The sequence below is a fragment of the Phlebotomus papatasi genome, chromosome 2, assembly GCF_024763615.1.
Source record: "Phlebotomus papatasi isolate M1 chromosome 2, Ppap_2.1, whole genome shotgun sequence".
In the NCBI taxonomy this organism is placed as follows: Eukaryota; Metazoa; Arthropoda; class Insecta; order Diptera; family Psychodidae; genus Phlebotomus; species Phlebotomus papatasi.
The window spans coordinates 72,560,344-72,582,104 of record NC_077223.1 but is presented as its reverse complement, the minus strand read 5'-3'; the positions used below and the strand labels follow the sequence as shown (position 1 = coordinate 72,582,104).

At 32.4% G+C, this 21,761-nt stretch overlaps 1 long non-coding RNA gene across 3 annotated transcripts in view; it reads left to right on the top strand.

Annotated features, from left to right (window-relative positions):
* LOC129804295 (uncharacterized) overlaps nucleotides 1–20,327 on the top strand; it is a 63,511-nt gene extending 43,184 nt beyond the window's left edge. For all 3 annotated transcript variants that reach the window (XR_008751970.1, XR_008751969.1, XR_008751968.1), the window contains one exon: nucleotides 19,767–20,327. This is a non-coding gene — a long non-coding RNA (uncharacterized LOC129804295). The remainder of the gene's footprint in view (nucleotides 1–19,766) is intronic.
* The last annotated feature ends 1,434 nt before the right edge of the window (nucleotides 20,328–21,761 follow it).

Genomic DNA, 21,761 nt, shown 5'->3' with positions numbered 1-21,761 from the left:
AACATTGTTCGTAACATGATCACTTGACGAGCATTTTTTGTACTTCTACAACCATTTCTTTGTAAATGTTCGTAAACACACAAAAAATGTTCGTAATATTTTGTCATATGTTCGTAAATGTTTGTTTGCCTTACGAAGATTTTACGAACATTTACGAACCAATGACAAAATTTTACGAACATTTCTTGTGTGTTTACGAACAAATGTTTGTAAAAGTACAAAAAATGTTCGTCAAGTGATCATGTTACGAACAATGTTTGTGAAAAAAGTACAAACTTTTACAAACTTGTTTGTGGGTTATACGATTCACGAGCATTTCGTAAGTCCCCCATAGGAATATGTTTCCTATGGGAATATGTTTTTGCATAGAGGCACTGAAGACTATTGGCAAGTTTTTTCCTAAAGAATATTGACTTATCAGTCTGATATATTTCGAAATCGTGCATTAAAAGCTATCTAAAAATACATATTTCATAATGTTCGTCAAAATTATACAAGAACTACGAGCAAATTTGTTTAAGTCGCGGGGCAATATCTGCAAAATTTTTACAAGGAAAAGTGAAAAATAGCTTCACTTTTTATTAGGCTTGAAGGGCCCCTGTTTTAGCAAAATATTTTTTTCTGTGTATACAATACTTAAAATATTTTATTGTTACGACGGCAACATACAAAAGCGCATGATCAAAACAGACAAGAATTATACTTATGAAATTAAATTTTTTTTTAATTAATCAAAACATTTAATAGCAGTTTAAGTACTGATTTATACCGTTGATTATACACTTAACTTATACGAAATACTATATTTAATCCTTAATAAATGTTCCATAATTAACTGAATGTAATTTTAATCGTCACCAAGTAGTTTTTCACAAAGCCTTCTCATGAAGATTTTATTCGATTTCAGTTTTGAAATTCTTAAAAGATATTTTGAAGAGTTTATTTCGTTCATTTAGTATCATCACCATCGTATAATTTTGTACTAAATCAAATATTAATGGTGTGGGTAGAAAAGAAAGGAAAAAAACACCAGCGATGAAATACAGAATATCCATGCTGAAAAGGCAAACCATTATGAAAAACACGATGAATCTTTTATGTGCAAAATGATAAATTAATTTTAATTCACGTATAAATTTCCCATAAGTTGTTTTAAGCGAGAGAATTTTTAAGTCTCCACCAACAATTTTCTCTAATTAATATCACTGGTATGGCTGTGAGTGTTTATGCCACAAGAAATCCGGACCAAAAACGGCCAAAAAAGCGGTTCGAAGAATTTTAAAGTTATAAGAAATTCATATAAGAAAAAAACATGATTTTTATCACATGTCTATTTCAGAAATGGGTCCATTAATAAAGCCGCATATACATAATTTTTTTTTTTATTATTTTGAAATGGAAATTGAGTCGTCAAGGGGTTAATGAACTCACTGTCTCATCACAAAAGCCAAGATATTGAACGGGAGAAAAAAGACCAAAAAAAGAAGACCCTCGATTCTCATCTTCTCTTCCAAATCAATTGAGAAACCTTTTGTGCCATCAATTTTTGGATGGGTTGAAGAAGATAAAAAAAAACTGAGTGTAATAAGAAACAGTATATGATGTGTTTTCTCGGAAGGTTTTTTTTTTAAAAAGCGAACGGGAGAATTTTTGGTCTGGTGGAAACACTTTGGTATGAAAAGACATTGAGGTGGCTTTTAGCGTGAATCTCCACAATCGTGGTGGCATGATGGTAATTGCAGGCGAATGGCAAGAGAAATAAGGAAGCCCTACCAAATAACCATTTGCAATGATTTATCCCGTAATTTTATGATGCTCCAACCGCGAAAAAAATCGCAGAACAAAAAGTGCTACAAACCCGAAAACTCTTTCTTCCCATTTCTGTTGATGGCCAGGATGTTTTCTTGCCATCAACCAAGGTGATTCAACTGTATGTTTATGTTGTGATAAGATAAGGCATATTTTATATTAAGGTATTTCACATCAAATGGAATATTTATTATCAGAGTGCATTGAAAGCGTTCAGGTGATAAAGAATATTCTTTAAAGTCATATGTTTAAAGAATAAAGAATATTGCTTAAAGTCATATGTTTCTAGACCGTTATGATGCTATTCCAATGAAAAAGTGACCATGTCTTTTTAGCACATTACTGTTCTCAAGTACTAAAAAAGACCATGTCTGTTCCCAAATGTCATTTCAAGGAACGGAGGGAATATTCGAATTCGGATTTCGGTCGAACTTTTCTTTTGTGTCGGTTCCGGTCATGACTATTTGGTGATTTTGAAACACGACGAGAACTGGGGAAAATATGAAGTTTCTGTGTAGAGAGAAGAACCTTACATCTTGTCAATCATGATAAAGAAAATGTAGAAAATACTATGTAAGTGAAAACATTAAATTAATCTTGTCGATTTCCCAACCGAAATCCGAATTCGAATATTCCCGGTGAGCAAACTTTCACCCGATCACATTTCTATCTGATATTAATTGAAATAACGTGTGGGAACAGTCATGCTATTTTTAGTACTTGAGAACAATAATGTGCTAAAAAAAACATGCTCATTTTTTCATTGGAATAGGACCATTACGAACTTTTAACACTTGTAAGAACGCACGATGACGTCATTACATATGAGTCTAACCTTATTTTCAATCACAAACACCGATTACGTTACTTCAATTGTAATGTCTTTAAATCTAGAAGACAAGCCTCAGATATAAGTGATAACTGATGTCTAAATTTTCGCCTGATTTGTACGATTACCTTCTAATAGGTAATGTCATCATAACTCGTAATCTTATTCTCAAATACAAATTCTTTTCAAACTGATTCAATTGCATTCTATTCAGATCTTTCGAATGAAAGGAAAAGAAAAATTCTCAATTATTAAAATGAATGTTGATATCTAATTTAACGTCCGATTTGCACGTCATCACACTTAACACGCAATCTTATTCTCACACAAACACCATTCTAATAGATTGACTCGCACTCTGTTGAGATTTTCAGAATAGAAGGATAGAAAAAGTTTTTAATACTGGCTTCAGACCTAAGGCTTATCCATATGGCTTAACTGGTCGAATTTCTTATCATAACGATTTTTTTTTGGAAAAGTTAGGATTGGATTTGAAGATAAATGAGCAATTAGGCTCACAAAAAGCAATAAAAATGCTCGCTTTTTAGGATTTTGACATCTTCAGGAACTGGGCTAAACCTTTAGTGTGAAGATCGCTTAACTCGTCCGATTTGGAAGTTTATGATCGCGCGTCACTTGATTACCAACTGCGCTAAGTGCATTTCCTCTGTATCTGCAATTTTTGGTAAAGATTATTCAGCAATACGTCGTTTAATTTGCTTTCCAATTTCTTATCCGAGTTGGACATCAACCTCATAAAGATTGACGTCATCACATTTGACGCGTAACCCTATCCTCAAAATACACAAAACACCATTGAAGCCACCTTGTCTCTCAATTGGCTACGATCCAGCCAATTTTCGTGCAATGGCCCAAAAGGAGGGACAAGAGAGTCCAAAAACCAAAGGAATGCATCGTGTCCATTTACTTTACGAGGAGTCGAAGAGAAGCCCTACCAAAAAAAAACCACAACGTCGTCAACACGCTAATAACAGAGTGGCAAAGACTTCTCAGGTATTTCCTGAAAAAAATATTCCTTTTCATTGATCATCATTAAGGTTTTTGGCACAAAAGCGATCTCGTTATATTGACTGAGAAGGGATCCTCAAGTCACCAAAAAATGCCTTTACGCCATCAATGGGGAAAATATGTCGTTTAATGATGAGTTTCCGATTTAACCAATATATGTTTGTGGTGTATATAGAGTAAATCATGCAGATGGTTTCAACGTTCGACCATTGTAGCTATTCCACGTGTGTGCACCTTGTACTTTTACACATATTATTATTATTTATTATTGTACACTTCACATTATTCTGCTGTTGGACAAAGAGAGCGAAAGAAAAGCAATAAAATGCACTGGGATGTTGAATTGAATGTTATGTTTAAATTATATTGAAAAGGAGAAAAAAAATGAGTAAACGACTCAACACATACAAATTTCAACCACATTGCGCTTATTAAAATAAACACAGAAATTAAAAAAAATGTAGAGAGAAAAATGCGCGGGAAAAGAATAAACACAGAAAGAGAGACCTTCAGTATTGTCCAGATGTGGGGGAATTGCAAGATTAAATGTTCGATAAGAGATGGTCTGTTGATGGAGTACCGGATTAGAGTGTCCAAGGGATATCATGCAATGTTACTGCAACATGTAAATGCAATTTTCTGTCATTTCATAAAGTTTTTTTCTGGGGTTTCCAGAGTATTTCTTATATATTTGGCTTTTGCGTGTTGTGCTAGGTTTATTGCTATACGAAAGTCTGAAAAGCATTTATCTTGAATACTATTTTAGAAACTAAAGTGTTTATCTCAGAAACACAATTTTAAATAAAACTAAAAACAAAAAACAGTAAATAAGTTCAAAATTCAGACCCTATACGTAAACATGCAGCACCTTAAACATGTACAAGAAAGCAATTAGAAACATACAATTGTAAGAGGCTATACAGAAACAGAACCTGAAATACATTTAGAAATTGGGGAAACAGCGCTACTTTTGGACGACTTAAGCTTCGAACGATTCATTTATTTCAATGTGTATTTTATTAATTTAGCCCAAGATAATACGATATTTAAATAGTTGGTGCAATGTATCAAATTTTCAGAAAAAGAGTTATGGGTGAAATTAATTAAAAACATAGAAAAAATGAGTTGTCCGAAGCTTGAGTCATTCGAAGGTAGCGCATGTCCCCTAGTGATTTTCCTAAAGAAAAAATTAAATAAGCATTTTCAGAGCAAAAGCAGCAAAGGAAGGATTACAATACAAAAAAAAATGAATTACCAATAACAAAACAATGCAAGAAAACTTGTTAAAATATCTTTAAAATTTATAAAGCTAAATGGAACATAGGCAACCAAGTTAGAAAAAGTCGTAATAAAAATTAAAAAACGAAATCATGTCAACATTTAAGAACTAAAATACTCGAGTCCCCGTTATGCGGATAATTCGGGATGAGAATAAAAGTTTATAACCCCTATATTTGAGAAAAGTTTTTGAATTTCTTGAACATTTGAAAGTTGTCACATGGACATAAGACAGCTGTTTGTAAAATAAACATAGAAAAAATTTTGCAACACAGTTTGGAAACATTGAAAGCCAAAATTTTCGAAAATAGCGGAAAGATAATAACATGAAGATGAAGATAAGATTTTGAGAATTTATCAGCTCTAAAAAAGGTATTTCTCAACCGATTGGGGGAAGTATGGATACAATTGAAAGGTTTTGGAATTTTAAATAAGGTTGAATCGGTAAAGAACTTGTATTTTATGGAGAAATCAAAATACGGTTATATTGAGCAATTTTAACAAATCTTGAAGTGTGGAACAAATCGAGTTAAATCGGTTGTGAACTAACGAATATGACAAGAATTACTTAAAATTTAAACATATAAGCAATATACTTGTTCCCATAATCTTCAATTGTAGGGCGAAGTGGAGCACCTTTGAACTGAGAAACCTTTAATTTTTTTTTAAATTTTCTGCTATTTTACCACAGAAAATTTCCCTTTGCCCTGAAGGACGAAACTAAAAACTTAAAAAAAACAATGTGATTTCATTTTTATTTAATATAATATACTTGTTTAAAATATATGAAAGACAAGATTTCCAAAGACAATCTGGGAAAAACAAAAGTATAAAAAACAAAAGGGAAAAAACAAAGATTCCGCAAACCTTTTTCTTGATAAATACAGTACAAAATTTGTTTTTTAAGCACAAAGAACCAAATTATAAAACTAAAGTATTTAAAATATACAAATAAAAATGAAGCAGAATTTATCAAGAAAAAATCCCTGTCCAAATTGTACCCATTGTCCAACTTTTACCACTTTATCCAATATTGAAAAATTTTCCCACTACCCCTATATATCTATACGATTTTGGACACATTTCCAAGTAATTTATAAATATATTTTAATCGATTAAAATCTAACATAAAAATATGAAATACAAAAAGTATTAACGGAACATTCGAAATCATTAGCATGATTTTTTTTCATATTTCGCATGATAAAAAACTTTCTACATTAAAAAAATAATAATAACTGGCTAGTTTGTGGTAAAGTTAAAAATCACAAGTTTGCGTATATATTCCGGAAAGCTAATTTTGACACTGTTTTATAAATATGAATTACCCCTCAAGATTACTCAAGATTATATTCCCGCTTTTTTATTCATTTACGTAATGAATTTCTATAAGCTAAATTTTGAATTGAATTTATTTCATTTCATTCTTGACCTTTCTCACCCCCCATGCGTCCACCGCCGTCTTAGCGTTGATTCCAACTCCCAGGACTAAACGGTGGAAATGTCCTTTCTCTGGTTGTATGTTTCGGTTTTACAATATGTTTTCCATTTTATTGGGGATAGGCCAGTCAAAGAGAGAGAGCAAGATTGCCAAGCTAATCTAATCAGCTGTATGGCAATTTAATTTCAGCCTAATTTCATAACTTCTCATAATCATTAATAATAAAAATAAATAAATAAAATCTAATAATAAATTTTTAGATTTCCGTTCAATATTAAGCTTTTATCATTTGTATATTTCTTGTCGTTGATTAGCCCCCTGTTCTGAACTTGAGTTCACATTTATTGTTATAAACATCCACTGAGAAGTTACAGCTGTTGCTGCACTAATTTTAAAACCCTTCATTGAGTGTCAGAAATCCTCCCAAATTTCAGAGAATTTCAGTTACGAACACCAAAAAAACTCCTAAAAAATCCCCAAATGTCCTTAGATTAGAACATTCATATTCATTAGTGTGTGGTATCCTCCCAATTTCTCTTTCCTCAGTGTTTATTTAATAAAACCGACCAATTTGCCTTTTTTTGGTTATTCATCCCAAAAAAAAAAACGCACGACCAAAGTTGTGAATAAAAAATTTTTTCCATGTGACTGCCAAGGGCAGTAAATTAAAAGACTAGGTAATATACTTAATAAAAAAATCCACACACGAATGTCATGAAAAAATCAGATTACGAAATGGTCTCAATTTGAGGGATAATTTGAGGAAAATTAATGGATATGGCAGGGTGAATGTAAAATTAATGCATCTAATGCATTGAGCGTGCGTCCAGGAATGGTTCAACAACCCCCTTGTGTGATTAATGTTGGAATTCCAAGAAGCGACACTTTGTCATTTGGTTAAATATTGAGCCACAGAATATGTATATATTGTACTTGTCTCACCAACTGGCTCTTCACATAACGCATTATCGTTCTTTTTTAGCTGTTAACTCCATGGCCAAGAGGCATTTTCATGTGTGTAAGTTGATCAGTCAAGTCTTCAGCAAACAGTTTAGCCTAAACAAAAAGAATAATATTTTTTCGCTTTTAATTGGGCTGGTAAATATGGGGGATTAAGAAGAGATTAGTAAATTAGAGTAAATTAACGATGAGTCTTTATTGTGAACTTTGCTGATAAATTTGAGAATTGTGTGCGTGTTTAGCAGTCCAGAATTGATTAAAGAAAGCTGTTTCTACGCAAAAAGCCGTCACAATCTTTGACCCTTTCTATCCGAGTCACCACAAAACCCCAAGAAAGTAAAAGTCGAAAGAGCATTTGAGATAGGCGGATAGAAAGTGATGAGATGTCTATATTGTGATTTATATGAGACGAGACTAGAAGAGAAGATTCACTCATTTCACATTAAAAGGCAAAATATTGTTGTGCCTCTGATCAATTGGCCAATCGGAAAATATTTTCTTGAGATTAGTTATGGGTTGTTTGTATGCAAAATTTGCAAACAAACAACCTCTATTATCCACTTTCCAAGAACTACTCTGCATCGTTTTCCGCTGCAATGAGATAATTCTTCGATAGTTGAAAGTTTTATTAAATTCGTGCAGATTGTTCTGTCTGCAGTGCAAAAAGGAAACATTTGCTGGAAAATTCTCGATCTTACGTGAAGTTAAAAAGAAACAATGAGATTAATCACTGAGAGAAAATTTTTCAACCAAACTTTAATCAAAAATAATAATTTTAGCAATAAAACAGTATTGAGTCATTTGTTTAAACGGGTTTTCCAGAAGAAAAGATTAATCAAATTCGATATATGGATCGGTACTTGATTTTTTATTGCAATTTCAATGAGTGTTTATTGTCATCTCTGATTTTGATTCCACCCGATATGTATCCATCGCCGTCTTACACCATAAAAAGATTCAGGGTGATCCTCTAGGTAGGTCCTTGAGAGTATTTAGCCCATAACATTTGGCGTTCACGACCAGTCGCCATTATCATATGTACAATGATAGTTTCGAATCAGGGTTTAAAAGTTGTTTGTGTAACTTTCCTTTATCTGATTATATAGCTCCAAATTTTTAGAACTTTGAGGATCATCCTGAGTTTATTTGAGCTTTTATATATTGGCTTTTAGTGTCCAGAATAAAATGGTGGAAAATAATTTCGCTGACTAGTTTAATTCTATCCTACTTTGGGCAATTTTGAACTGAAACAGTTTTAAAACTTCTCTTTTTACAGTAATTGAAGAAAAGAATTTAAACAAAGAATTAAGGGGTTATATGGATCTCTCAGGTCAAAAAATAGGCCTTTCTTCTGATAATAATTTAATGTGTTGAAAAAATTTTAGAAATTCCAACTTTTGGGATATGAAAGAGTAACTTTAAGGCTCCGACACACCTTTTAGATCGGTCAAATTTCATGAAATCAAGATTCACTTCTCTTTCTTTCTTAAAAGACTTGCATAAGTCTATCCCACTCTTTCGGTCTCAAAATTGAACTGAACCAAATTTAATTTGGTGTGATGTTTAAAGGAAGAAGAAGAGTGCGAAAGAGTAGGATAGACATATACTAAATTTTTAAGAAAGAAAGGGATGTGAATTTTGATTTTATGAAATTTGACCGATCTAAAAGGTGTGCCAGAGCCATTACAACAAAATTTAAAAAAAAAATTGAAAATTCGGCCGTTGGTAGCTGGTTTTCGGAAGCATTCTTCGAAAAACAGATCTTGCGGTAGGCAGCATTTCTTCCAGTAAGTTCATCTAGAATCAAAAAACCAAATATACTCTGTTGGAGGATTAGTTGGACCCCTGGATGAACGAAGGGTTTTTGAAAAAAAAACAAAATTTGATTTTTGGCAAAAGTTTTTGTAAAAAAGTACTAATTTTACCCTATTTTTCAACATATTTTGTATTGTAAAAATGGTTCTGATTAAAGGAAGTGCAAATCCTTCGTTCAAACACTAGATAATACTTCTCAAAATAAGTTGCAAAGTGCAAAATATCAGAAAGATCGGTTCAGTAGACTCTGAGTAATCTTGACTACAGCATTGTAAAACGGTGTTTTGAGAAAAACGCGTTTAAAGTTTTACAACAATATGCGTGCGCGGGCGGAATGCATAACTAAAACTGCTCTACCTCCGAGAATTTTACTCCGATTGACTTGAAATTTTCAGAAAATATTTTTCAAATGTTATACTATATAAAATAAAAAAAAATGATTTTTTGACCTGAGAGACCCATGTAACCCCTTAAAAAAACTGTCGTTTTCTAAGCGATAAAACGTTCAAGAAACCTCAATTGATAACCTGAGACAAATAAAAATGTTTAAATGTGTTAGATGCAAGATTTAGAATCATAGAACACAATAAAGAACGCAAAAGTCATATTTTCTTTTTTACTGACCGGTCAAACATGAAAAGGAGCTTTTGCCGTTTTGTTTTACACTGAGAGAAATCCGAAAAAGTCAAAATAACATTCCGGAAATGTTAATTTTACCCTGCAGTATTGATCCGAAATCGGTGTGAATATTATGCTTTTTATGTGTATTAGGGATTAAAGTTACTCTTTTTTCATGTTAATTTTACCCTTAAAGAAGTGTAAAATTAACATTAAAAATGTTGATATATTTTTACACCTAAAAAGTGTTAAGGTTATAAGGAAAACAAGTTAATCGCACCCCCGTTTTTTTCTCAGTGTAGATGTTGGGCACCAGTTGTAAGACAGCGGTGGACATTTGTTTTGAATTTCACTTTTTCTCATATTTTTTTTAGTAATTCATTTTGTAAATCAGTATTAAAAAGAATTAAATAAAAGTCAATGTACTTTTACCTTTTGTCAGTTCCATACGTTTCCGGTAGTACCACAAATACTGCAATTCTTTACAAGAAACAAAAACGATGATGTCAAATGATCTTGACATCATTTGACATTTGATTGACAGTTGTAACAGTTTTGTCAGTTAACGATAAAATTAAATGATGCTGCGCACTTTAAATTGTATGTTGTATCTTATTAGCTCGGAAATGATTGTATTTTAGATCCTTGAAGAAAGGCTCTTTAGGGAAATAGATAAAATTGGCCTCAGTGATTGCAATAGCATAACACGTGATAAGTTGTAAACCACGCGCGCATCCGATGTAACAATTTAGGCAATAAATTTGGTGTTTTGCCTACACCACGATTGTGCGTGAAATGTTAACATATTGAGTCAATTTGATGAATTGATATGTGGTTTTCCATGCCAGAAAACACATATCACTTTTGCGGCTTGCAATTTACTATTTAACTCAGAGTCACTTAGCACACAAAAGCCATTTCCATATTCTGTCTTTTTTTTTAAGAGATATTGTAACAAAACAGGGCAACCTTTTAACATAGCAAATATTCGTGAGAGAGTGCATTGTGCATGTTTCGATAAATTTATTGCCACGAATGTCTTGGCAAAGGCACAGTGGAGGAGAATTAATTTGCAATAGACAGGAATCAATCAGGTATTGGGGGGAGATTGAGATTTATTGTGGCACGCGCATTTTGAGTGAATGGAAAGAAAAAGAAACATGAGAGAAGAGACACAATTCGTGAATAAAATGGGACTTCGTGAGTCAATTTGAGGTGAGAGATGAGGATGGAAAAGAAGATGAAACAACTCCCTGCACCAATTGGTCACAATGGAGGATGAGGATGGAAAGGCGATTGAGAAAACCACAGTCGCAAGACGATGAATTAATCTCCGATTAAACCACTATCCGGTATAGAGGCTATACTTGAAAAGTTATTAAGTGAATTATGCAATGCGAAAGGCATTCCGTTTTGCCTGCGCGCGAGAAGTGGCTCTTGCGGGGGATTCTTGGTGGTGTGATTGAATGAACTCACCTTGGAACGATGAATGAAGAATTTTTCCATACCGTAATTTTTCCCCACTTAATCGCATTCACTTTAGATTGATGGATAAATACGGAAAATTATCTCACAATCTGCATAAGGCATGGATATCCATGAATGAAATTTATTCTCTGTGAGGAATTTAACTTATTGTCTTATTTACAATTGATTTAACACCCATCATTACATTACAATTATTTGTTCGAGAGACTTATAAGAGATCTCACTTGATGGATAGTTGATAGAAGCTTTTACAATCTCTTAGAAATAATGAGCATAGAAACACATAGAAAAAAAACCTAATAATAAAAGACATGAAAGACCAATTCTGTTCAAATCACTCAGCAACTACACTCAGGAAAAGTTGTGTGGCTGGTTTTATTACAGAAGAATTTTCTTGTATATCTAATCTTTTGTAATGATCTACAAGATACTTATTTAATTTAATGCATTCGCAATTCTTTCTTAGAAACATTACAAATTAACATTAAGAGTGATTTAATTTAAATGTCTATTCGCTTAGGGCATTTTGAATAAATTAACACTTACCAAGAATATAAACATAGGTCTTTTGTTGCAATTGAGAATTTATATTCAATGTTAAAGTTTATAGTACATTTAAAGCCATAGTAAAATTAAAGTTAAATGAGAAGAGCCATTATTCCTCACATTGCTTATATTTACCTTGGAAGAGAACTACAGAAGGGATAGCCGAATATAAATTTTTGACTAAAACTATTTTTTTCTTAAAATATTATAAATCAATCTTTTATAAGTCGTTCCGAAAAATAACACATCAAATAAGAATATTCTATTATTTCATTCTGATTATTAGGGTAAGTGTGCCAAATTTCGGCATAGTTGCATGCAAGCGTCAAAGTCTCAAGTTTGAAATGTAATATTTTAAATACAGATTGATTTTTTTATTGTTTCTTTTGTAAGAGTGTTGCTTGCAACCTTGTAAAGAGTTTACCGTCTTTATTTACTCTAAAATCATTCTTAATACATTTTAAAATGAATAAAAATATAGACATAGCTTTGGTGCCCTATATCGGCCACCTTCATTCTCATAGTTCCCCTTCTCATACTTGCCCTTCGGGAATTCTTCCAATATCTTTTTCACGTCATCTCGTTTGCCCATGCTACATTTTTTGTTATTCTTTTGCATTGTATAATCTCTAGAGTACGTAAAGTCTAAAAGTTCATGGAAATTCGAGGAACAAAAAATTTAGCCGAAATTGCAAGCTGGCCGGAATTTGGCACACTTACCCTACATAGCCAGAATAGAAAAATACATTTCATACCCGTTCCATAGTGTTCTTCCAAGCTTTTTACTAATTTTTTTATATACTTATTTTATTAATTTGTTTACTAAAAGTTTTACGTGCAGCAAATCGTTGTTAAAATAATTATTCGAAATTAATTACAATTGTTAAGGTACCATTACGATTTTCTTATAAGCTTCACCTACGTTGAGAATGTTCCATGTTTTTTATTTAAACAAATACAGTAAATTAAAGTATTTTGGTTAGGGTAGGCTTTTGCTATTTGTTTGTTAAAAAAGGAAATTTAATTATTGCTTTGAAATTTATTTAAAAGTCTGTATACTGTTGTTAAAACAAATCATCGAAAAACATAGAAAATTTCACAGATTCTCTGCAAGACATATTTTCTATGTTCCTTTTTCTTAAATACCTAAAACAGTTTATAAGTTATTTTCTTTTCTTAAATTTTTATTTTAATTCTTTTCCACCAGTGCAGTTACATTTTTATTTTTATTTGACATAAATGTTTCAATTTTGTATTAAAAAATCATTGAAAAATATCCATAAAACATGGAAAATTCATGTGAATTGTTTTATTAATATGTTAAAGGTAATTATCTAGAATTCACTATATTCTCATTTTCATGTTGTTTCATACGATGTTTTTTCTGTCACTACACTGAGAAAAAAAGAGGCTACGATTAACTTTTTTTCGTCAACACTTTTCGGGTGTAAAAATATATCAACATTTTTTAATGTTAATTTTACACCTTTTGAGGGTAAAATCAACATTAAAAAAGGGTAACTTTAATCCATAATACACCTAAAAAGGGTAATATTTATACCGATTTCGGATCAATACTGCAGGGTAAAATTAACATTTCCGGAAAGTTATTTTGACTTTTTCGGATTTCTCTTAGTGTATGTATTCTTCAAGTCCAAATCTAAAAATTTTTAAACAATTATTGTAATCTATAGAATACTTACTTAAATATATCAGAATCTAATGAAAAATAATAAAGAAAATGAATGTCAACTAAAACAAAAAAAAAAACAAAACAAAGAAAAATATCGAAATTTAAATACAGTACCCTCTTTGTAATCCGGATGATTGGGAGACAATATGACAGATGTCCGCTTCGTAATCCGGATGGATTTTTTGAATTTTTTCAACGTCTCGAAAATATAATGCAAGAGTTTTTGGTAGAATTAGTATAAAAGTTTTAAAGAAGATTAAAAAGACATAATTTAATTTAAAGACATAAAAAACATAAAACATCACAAGATAATTCATTTTCATTGCTGAACACACATGCATAAATGACCTCAAAATTATTTTAAATGTAACAGTCGATAACTCGTCCGGATAACGCCGATCCGGATTAGAGAGCAGGCACTGTAAATATTTTCATAATGGTACATAGGTAATTTTACACAAAAAAACTCCGAAATTTTAACAAATAGAGGCATAATATTTACTCTAACAGCATTGAAAATTGAGGAATGGTCTTATTGTTGTTTCACATGTAAAATCACATAGATTATCCACTGAAAAGGTATACTTAACAGGCTTTCTATATAAGTACTTAATTTGGCGCAAAATTGAATTTGAATTCTGAGTGTTAAAAAAAAAGTCAAGCGAGAATTCCCCATTTTTCATTTTTAGCTCATCCCAATGGATTCGCCATATAACCCCCTGAATTAATGAAAGTGTTTTCGTAATTAGTTACCACGTGAGGGAATCCATTCCCAAAAATAGTCCAAACTCGTGTCCCATGACTCGAAAACACCTTGAAGTATTCTACTAGCGGGGAATTTGATTAATTGGTGAGACAGCGCGAAAAAAAAACTAGGATGGGCGACACACGCTACATTCTGGTGCAAATATTTTAATAAAGAGCATTTATTGGGGCCAACACTCGATATACCCCAGAAGTTCCTCTGGCAAAACTAATGAGCTCCGAAATGCCTCTGGAAATTTAACATGGCACAATGTTCTCGAGGGTGGTGTTCTTATAGGGAGTGGTGTAAATGTCGCAATATTTATCAATAAACGATTTTCATGCGATGGCGCGGGTATAGGGGGTAGGGGTGTTATTTGGTGTTCCCTTTTTTTATTCTACCACCATTGAAGGACTCCGTGAGTGGTGGCACTTGAATTTATCGCATTTTTTTTCTGGCCCCATATAGTTGAGTATAAATTAGCCCCATACCATTCCCTCTATCGCAACCACAGAGACACAGACCATTTCATTGCCAATGCTGGGGCTATAAATAATATTTCATAAAAATTTACTACCCCTAACACGATAGGAAAAACACACTCGCGGTGTGGTTTTTGGTATAAGAAAATGTGTACAGTTGAATATATATATATATATATATATATTTTTTTTTTCATATATTATAATACCGATGGCAGCCACGTCCGGGGTGGGTGTGCTCGCCATGTCCTCTCCTGGGGTGGTGAAACATGAGAGGGCGGGCCCGTCAGAAGCGGAAAACTAAACTCCCCCGCGCACACGTTAGCCCGAAAACGCGCGGAATTGAAGATAATAGGGCGAAAAAATGAACGATCGCTGTACGAAAGAGTGATGTGGAATGTAATATCCTTATGGCATTACATATTTTTGGCCCTATTGTGAGCAACTCGTTCCACCCCATAACAACAAAATCACCCCCCTTTATGTTGCCTTCCAACTCGGTAATCATACACAGAAAGTAAGAAAGAAAAAAATGAAACCGTATACTGAGAGGGTAATTCTGACAAAATAATATTACATACTTGAGCATGAGCTGCCTCTAAATTCTCCTCTCCTCTACTGGCAATATTCCTCCCGTTCAAGTACTATTTAATAACAATATGCCAAAGTGGAGGGTTTGAGAATGAAACATACACTTTCTTCTTTTTCTTTTTCCACCATTTTTCCCTTTTCCCAATCTTTTTTGGCGGGAGTGGAAAAGTATTAAAAGTTCTCGATATGAGTACAAGATTTTCGTGAATATTAAAATTATCTCCCGCACCGGGACGATCCTCTAGCTTTACATCCCATAACCAAAGAAATCTCTCAAAAATGTATTCCGTCTCAAAAAAAAAACCGAAAAGAAAAATCCATCTCAGATAAATCCTCATTCATCACTCAAAATGAGACGCCAGCGAGACATAAAATTTTTGTCATGAGCTTTTCAACACAACAACAATGCCAAGTAATGCAATTAGTTTCAATTAATTTGAATTAGTTTGACAAATTCAAATGCCTGAAGAATTAGTTACAGTGTCTCGTGGCAGAGTGACAATGGGAATTAAGATTAATGCACAAAAAGTATCATCTTCTTTTACACACATTTCTTGCACAGTCGATATCTTTTGAGGCGCCTTTTTTCCAGTAGTGTGAAAAGAAACAGACCACACACTTTGGCTAATTATTCGGTAATTACACTGGGAAAAAATGACTAAAGCTTTTAGAGGGTATAAAGAAACCTCAACTGCTGCTATTTATGGTTAAGTGCTAAAACACATTGATTGGTTAATCCCTAGTCTATTGAGTTAATGGTAAGATGTTAGATGAATAAATGGGCGTAATTTTCAAATAGCTCTCAAGTTGCTTAGCGATCTGAGGTTATGCTGAACATAACCTACAGAAGCCTAGTCGAACTTTGTAAATAACAAATAGCAGTATTTTCCTCATTAAAGCAATTATTTCCACGAATTTGTCTATTTGAACGATGAAGAGAACGATTTTGGAACAAAATTTAAATAATTAGCAAATACCAAAAGCTATAAAAAGCATTTTTTGGCTTAATTTTGCAGAAATTTAGCAACAGTTTGCTAATTTTTAGCATTTGGTGTTCGCTGAGTTTTGTTTTGTTTTGGTGGTGTGATCCAATCTTTCCGTACAGAAGTAGATCTTGAAAAATTCGAAAATAAGATCCAAAAAAGAGACTTTCTTACTTCTTAATACTTTCGCAAGGTGGCGGAAGTTACATCTTGTTCGAATTTCGAACTGCTCAAGTGTCAAAATGTGTCAGTCTTCACATTTTTGTGAGGAAAAAAACAGAACAACGACGTTTATTGTTCTTCTCCCATTATTTAATCACTCCATAATCACTGAGTAACTCTTTTACCAGCTTTTTAGTGTGATATTTGATAAATTTTCCCCATCTTGTTCAAAAATTTGGTATGAAAATTCGAAATTGAATTTGAATTCTTCGAACATCAACGACTTTTTGTGAAATTAGAGTTCCATTTACCTTCTATCCAAGACACTATTGGAGAATCAAAATCTACTTCTGATTGGGCTCAATACTTATATCGCATAAGTTTTTAATTCTTTTGCTTGTAGTTAAAATCTAACTTTCACAGTTACCGTTTCCCTAAAATAGACTTGAATTTTATACCAAGAAATTCCATTGCAATTAAACTTAATGCAAAGGGAGTAATAAGTGAGCGTAGCTTAGACAATAAACAAACAGTGCATAAGTACCTGCTAATCTATTTTTGTTTTGATATTTTTAATATTTTGAAACAATTTTATTTAAGATTTTTAAATTTAAAAATATACAAACACTTTGGACTGAACGAAATAAAATTTTGACAGAAAAAAGTTAAAGTTGATCCGTAAAAATTTTATTATTTATTTATTTTAATTTATATTGATCTAAATTTAATTTAGGAAAAAAAATTGATAAGGAAAAATTAAATTTGGTTCGTAAAACTTCTCACACATATTTTAGATTGAATAATTGAATTATGAATCAAATTCGCATTTTCTTATTTTTCTTTCTTCTAAATTGAATTGGTTGTGATGCTAACAGTAAGAAGAAGAATATGAAGATTGCGATAGAGTGGAAAAGACGTATGCGAAAGTTCATAAAGAAATATGAATTTTGATTTCATGAAATTTTCCTGATCTAAAATGGAAGGCAAAAGCACAAAAATTAAATTTAGTTAATGAAATAATAAATTTTGGTCAGCAAAAGCTTATGACTTTGCAAAAAATAATTCTAATTTATATAATTATACTTCAAGGACTTCTTTTAGATTAGAAGAATTTAATGAAATCAATATTCAGTTCTCTTTCTTTCGCACACAAAATTGGATTGATCTGAATTAAATTTGTGAAGATATTCAAAGGAAAAAAAAAGAGTGAAAAGTATGAGATAGGCATATGCAAAATTCTTGAATAAGAAAGGAATGTGAATTTTGATTTCATGAAATTTTCTTGATCTAAAAGATGTGCATGAGGCTTTATGGCTCCGGCACACCTTTTAGATCAAGAAAATTTCATGAAGTCGGAATTCGAATCAATTTCTTTCTCACATTCTTTGCATATGTCTATCTCATTCTCTCGCACTCGTCTTCTTCTTTTAAACATCACTTTAAATTCAATTTAGCTCAATCGAAGTTGGTATACGAAAGAATGGGATAGTCATATGCAAATACGTGAGAAAGAAAAGGATTCGAATTTCGACTTCATGAAATATTCCTGACCTAAAAGGTGTGCCGGAGCCATTAGCATCTAAGTTGTATGCACGGAAAATGAAAAGTTCCTTATTTTCCTTTTACTACAACTGGCTTGGTGATTTCATTGCTTTTATAAAGTTTTAATTTTTGAGTTTTAGTCAAAATTGTTTTTTTTACTAGAATAACCATTTTTATATTCTTAAAGAAAAGGTTTATAACGCGGAAAACTGAATCTTGGTAAAAGTTTGATTGAATTTGCCTTTTCAATTCGACAAAATCCGGTTCATTATGCTTCTGGTGCATCTTTTAGATCAGGAGAATTTCTCAAAATCAAAATATCCATCCCTTTCTCTTTCAAATGTATTGGATATGTCTGTTCCACTCTTTCACACTTCGATCTAAATTGAATTTGTCGTGATGTTCAAAAGAAGAAGAAGAGTGAAAAAGAGTGAGATGAACATATGCAATTCGTTTGAGAAATATTGCATGGATTGTCAATTTCGATTTCATGATTTCCTGATCTAAAAGGTGCTCCTGTGGCATTACCCTTGAAATTAAATTCACAATCAAATTTGTAAATTTTAGCTAGCATAAGCTTTTCTGGACTTTAAAAATATTTTACAAATATTTTAAATATTTCGATAAGTTAAAAAAATACTGTAAATATAAAAGGCTCCGGCATAAAACACCTTTTGGATCAGAAAAATTTCGTAAAGTCGAAATTCACATTCTTTTCCTTCTCAAATTGTTTGCATGAGTCTATCCTACTCTTCTGTACTCTACTTCTTCATTTAAACATCAAACCAAATTTAATTTAGTTCAGTACAATTTTGAGACCGAAAGAGTGAGATAGATTTATGCAAATCTTTTGAGGTAGAAAGAGAAGTGAATTTTTACTTTATGAAAATTTTCTGATCTAAAAAGTGTGTAGAAGCCTTTAGTATTTTTTTTTAAATATATATGTCTAATTTTATCAGTAAAGCGTGTACTGTACAATCACCAAATTTCTTTTCTAATGACTAGGGCACACCTTTTAGATCGGTCAAATTTCATAAAATCAAAATTCACATCCCTTTCTTTCTTAAAAGTTTAGCATATGTCTATTCTACTCTTTCGCACTCTTCTTCTTCATTTAAACATCACACCAAATTAAATTTGGTTCAGTCCAATTTTGAGACCGAAAGAGTGAGATAGACTTATGTAAGTCTTTTGAGAAATAAAGAGAAGTGAATTTTGATTTCAGGAAATTTGACCGATCTGAACGGTGTGCAGAGGCCTTTAGTATTTTTTTTAATAAATATGTCTAATTTTATTAGTAAAGCGTGTACTGTACAATCACCAAATTTCTTTTCTAATGACTCGGGCACACCTTTTAGGTCGGTCAAATTTCATAAAATCAAAATTCACACCCCTTTCTTTCTTAAAAGTTTAGCATATGTCTATTCTACTCTTTCGCACTCTTCTTCTACCTTTAAGCATCACACCAAATTAAATTTGGTTCAGTCCAATTTTGAGACCGGAAGAGTGGGATAGACTTATGTAAGTCTTTTGAGAAAGAAAGAGAAGTGAATTTTGATTTCATGAAATTTGACCGATCTAAAAGGTGTGCCGGTACCTTAAAGGTTACTTACATAAGTCTTTCCCACTCCTTCGGTCTCAAAATTGAACTGAACTAAATTTAATTAACAATTTATCTAAATTCATTGGCACATTTTCCGTAGTGCAATTTTTAATTTATTAAATAGGGTAATTTTACTCGTTGTTGTTTTTCAGAAAACCAATTTGCCACTCATTGCAGCAATTTTCATCAATTTCTTCCCTTGCCTGTGGGGCGGCGTCTGCTTTGGCCAGGAGAAGGAAAACAGAAGTGCAATTAGTGTGGTGATAAAAAGTGTCTGCAGAGGAATTTTCTCCGCACGAGCACCCAATTTATCTGTCCATTCTCGCCCATCGACCAGTGTGTGGAGAGAATTTTTCCTCCCCATATTGCTGAGGAGTTCCGGAAGGTAGCAATTACAAAAAGTGGCTTGCGATGGGGGATGAGGAGTCCCGCCCAATCGAGCGATTTCGCGGCTCAAACTTCCTGCAATTACGTGCAATTAGAGGTAGTTGTGCAGTGATAAATATCCATGGCAATTGCTGAGGCTTGGCGCATTTTGCCCGAGAAAAACCCACTTTACTAACCATCAAATGGTGCCCTCCACAAGCGAGGTATAGAGTTCCTACGCTTTATTTGATCGTAGGAACTTCATACCGTGCTCTTGGAGCACTCAAAGACATCGAAGATTTTCTCGGGCATAGCCTCTCCATCCACGTGATATTTTGGACAGAGTATTCCAGCTGAAGCATAACTACTTGAGATACTCTCTGAGGGTTGCAAGAAGCCACCCAGAAGAAAAAAAAAAAGATATGAAAATTTAATCCTTTTGTGTACTTACACTCTCCCTCTTAAAAGATTTCAATGCAAAAGACTGCGCAGAAAAAAATCCCAAGAGTTAAAGAGTCTTCAAAACACTCTCGGCAGAGTTTCTTTTCAAGGAGCTCTGACCATGAATACGGGTGGAAAGTGTAGTGAAATTCTTTTTCAGGGGGAATCTTCTATGCAAACAATTCTTTTATAGTCTTTCTTTTTTTTCCCTAAATGGCTTTTTACTGGATTTCTAGCAGCATTTTTGAAATATTTATGTTTTTTTTTCGTGAAAAAAAGATGTTCACATGGATATGGTTTGTATGGATTTGTATGGGTTTGTATGTAAATATAAGAGGTGTAATTTATTTATTTAAACATTCTGATTTCAGATTACGGAATGGTTCCCAAAGATTACACTGTGAGAAGTCGTGTTAAATTAGCATTAAATTGTTTGAACATAAAAATATGGTTTTGAAACGGAATATTTAAGAACCAATTTTTCAGTTAATTTTTCTCAAGATACTACATAATGTTATTTTATTTTATTTTATAGCTTTTAAACCTTTTTCTAATTTAAAACGATCTGAATTTTTAGTCAATACAAAAATATAATTCCATTAGTTTTTAATTTAGAAAATTTAGAATTCAGATTTTTGCAAATAAAAAATAGGACTTCATATGGATTACAACCAAGTTAGGGCAGAATCACATTGACAGTAAAATGCTCACCGTCACCGTCAAAGCCCTCACCGTATTTCGTTGATTTACGCATTTTCATTGTAATTTTTACGCAAATTCTCAATTACCGTGTTACATTATCTCATACTCGGTGGCACTAGGTGAAAATAATATAAGAAAATTGAAGAAATAAAACGAAAATGCGATAAACGGTGAGCAAAAAAAAACTACGAAAAACTGTAGCAAAAAAATCCTACAGTTTTTCTTATTGCTTACCGTTTATCGCATTTTCGCTTTATTTATTCAATTTTCTTATACTATTTTCACCTAGTGCCACCGAGTATGAGACAAGGTAATATCGTTAAGGGAAAATTTGCGTAAGAATTGCAATAAAAATGCGTAAATCAACGAAATACGGTGAGGGCTTTGACGGTGACGGTGAGCATTTTACTGTCAATGTGATTCTGCCCTTAGTTGATTGTTAAATTTAAAAACTGCACAAGACGAATAGGGGAAAGTACTCTCCCTTCGAACGTTCATGCAGTTCATGCCTTCGAATAATGTGAATTTCTTTTACTTTTCCTAAGAGATTTCCACATGATTGTAACATAATTATTAATAATTGATATTAAGCTACCTAATATTTAATGGAAATGTTTAAGTCTCTTAGGCAATCTTAA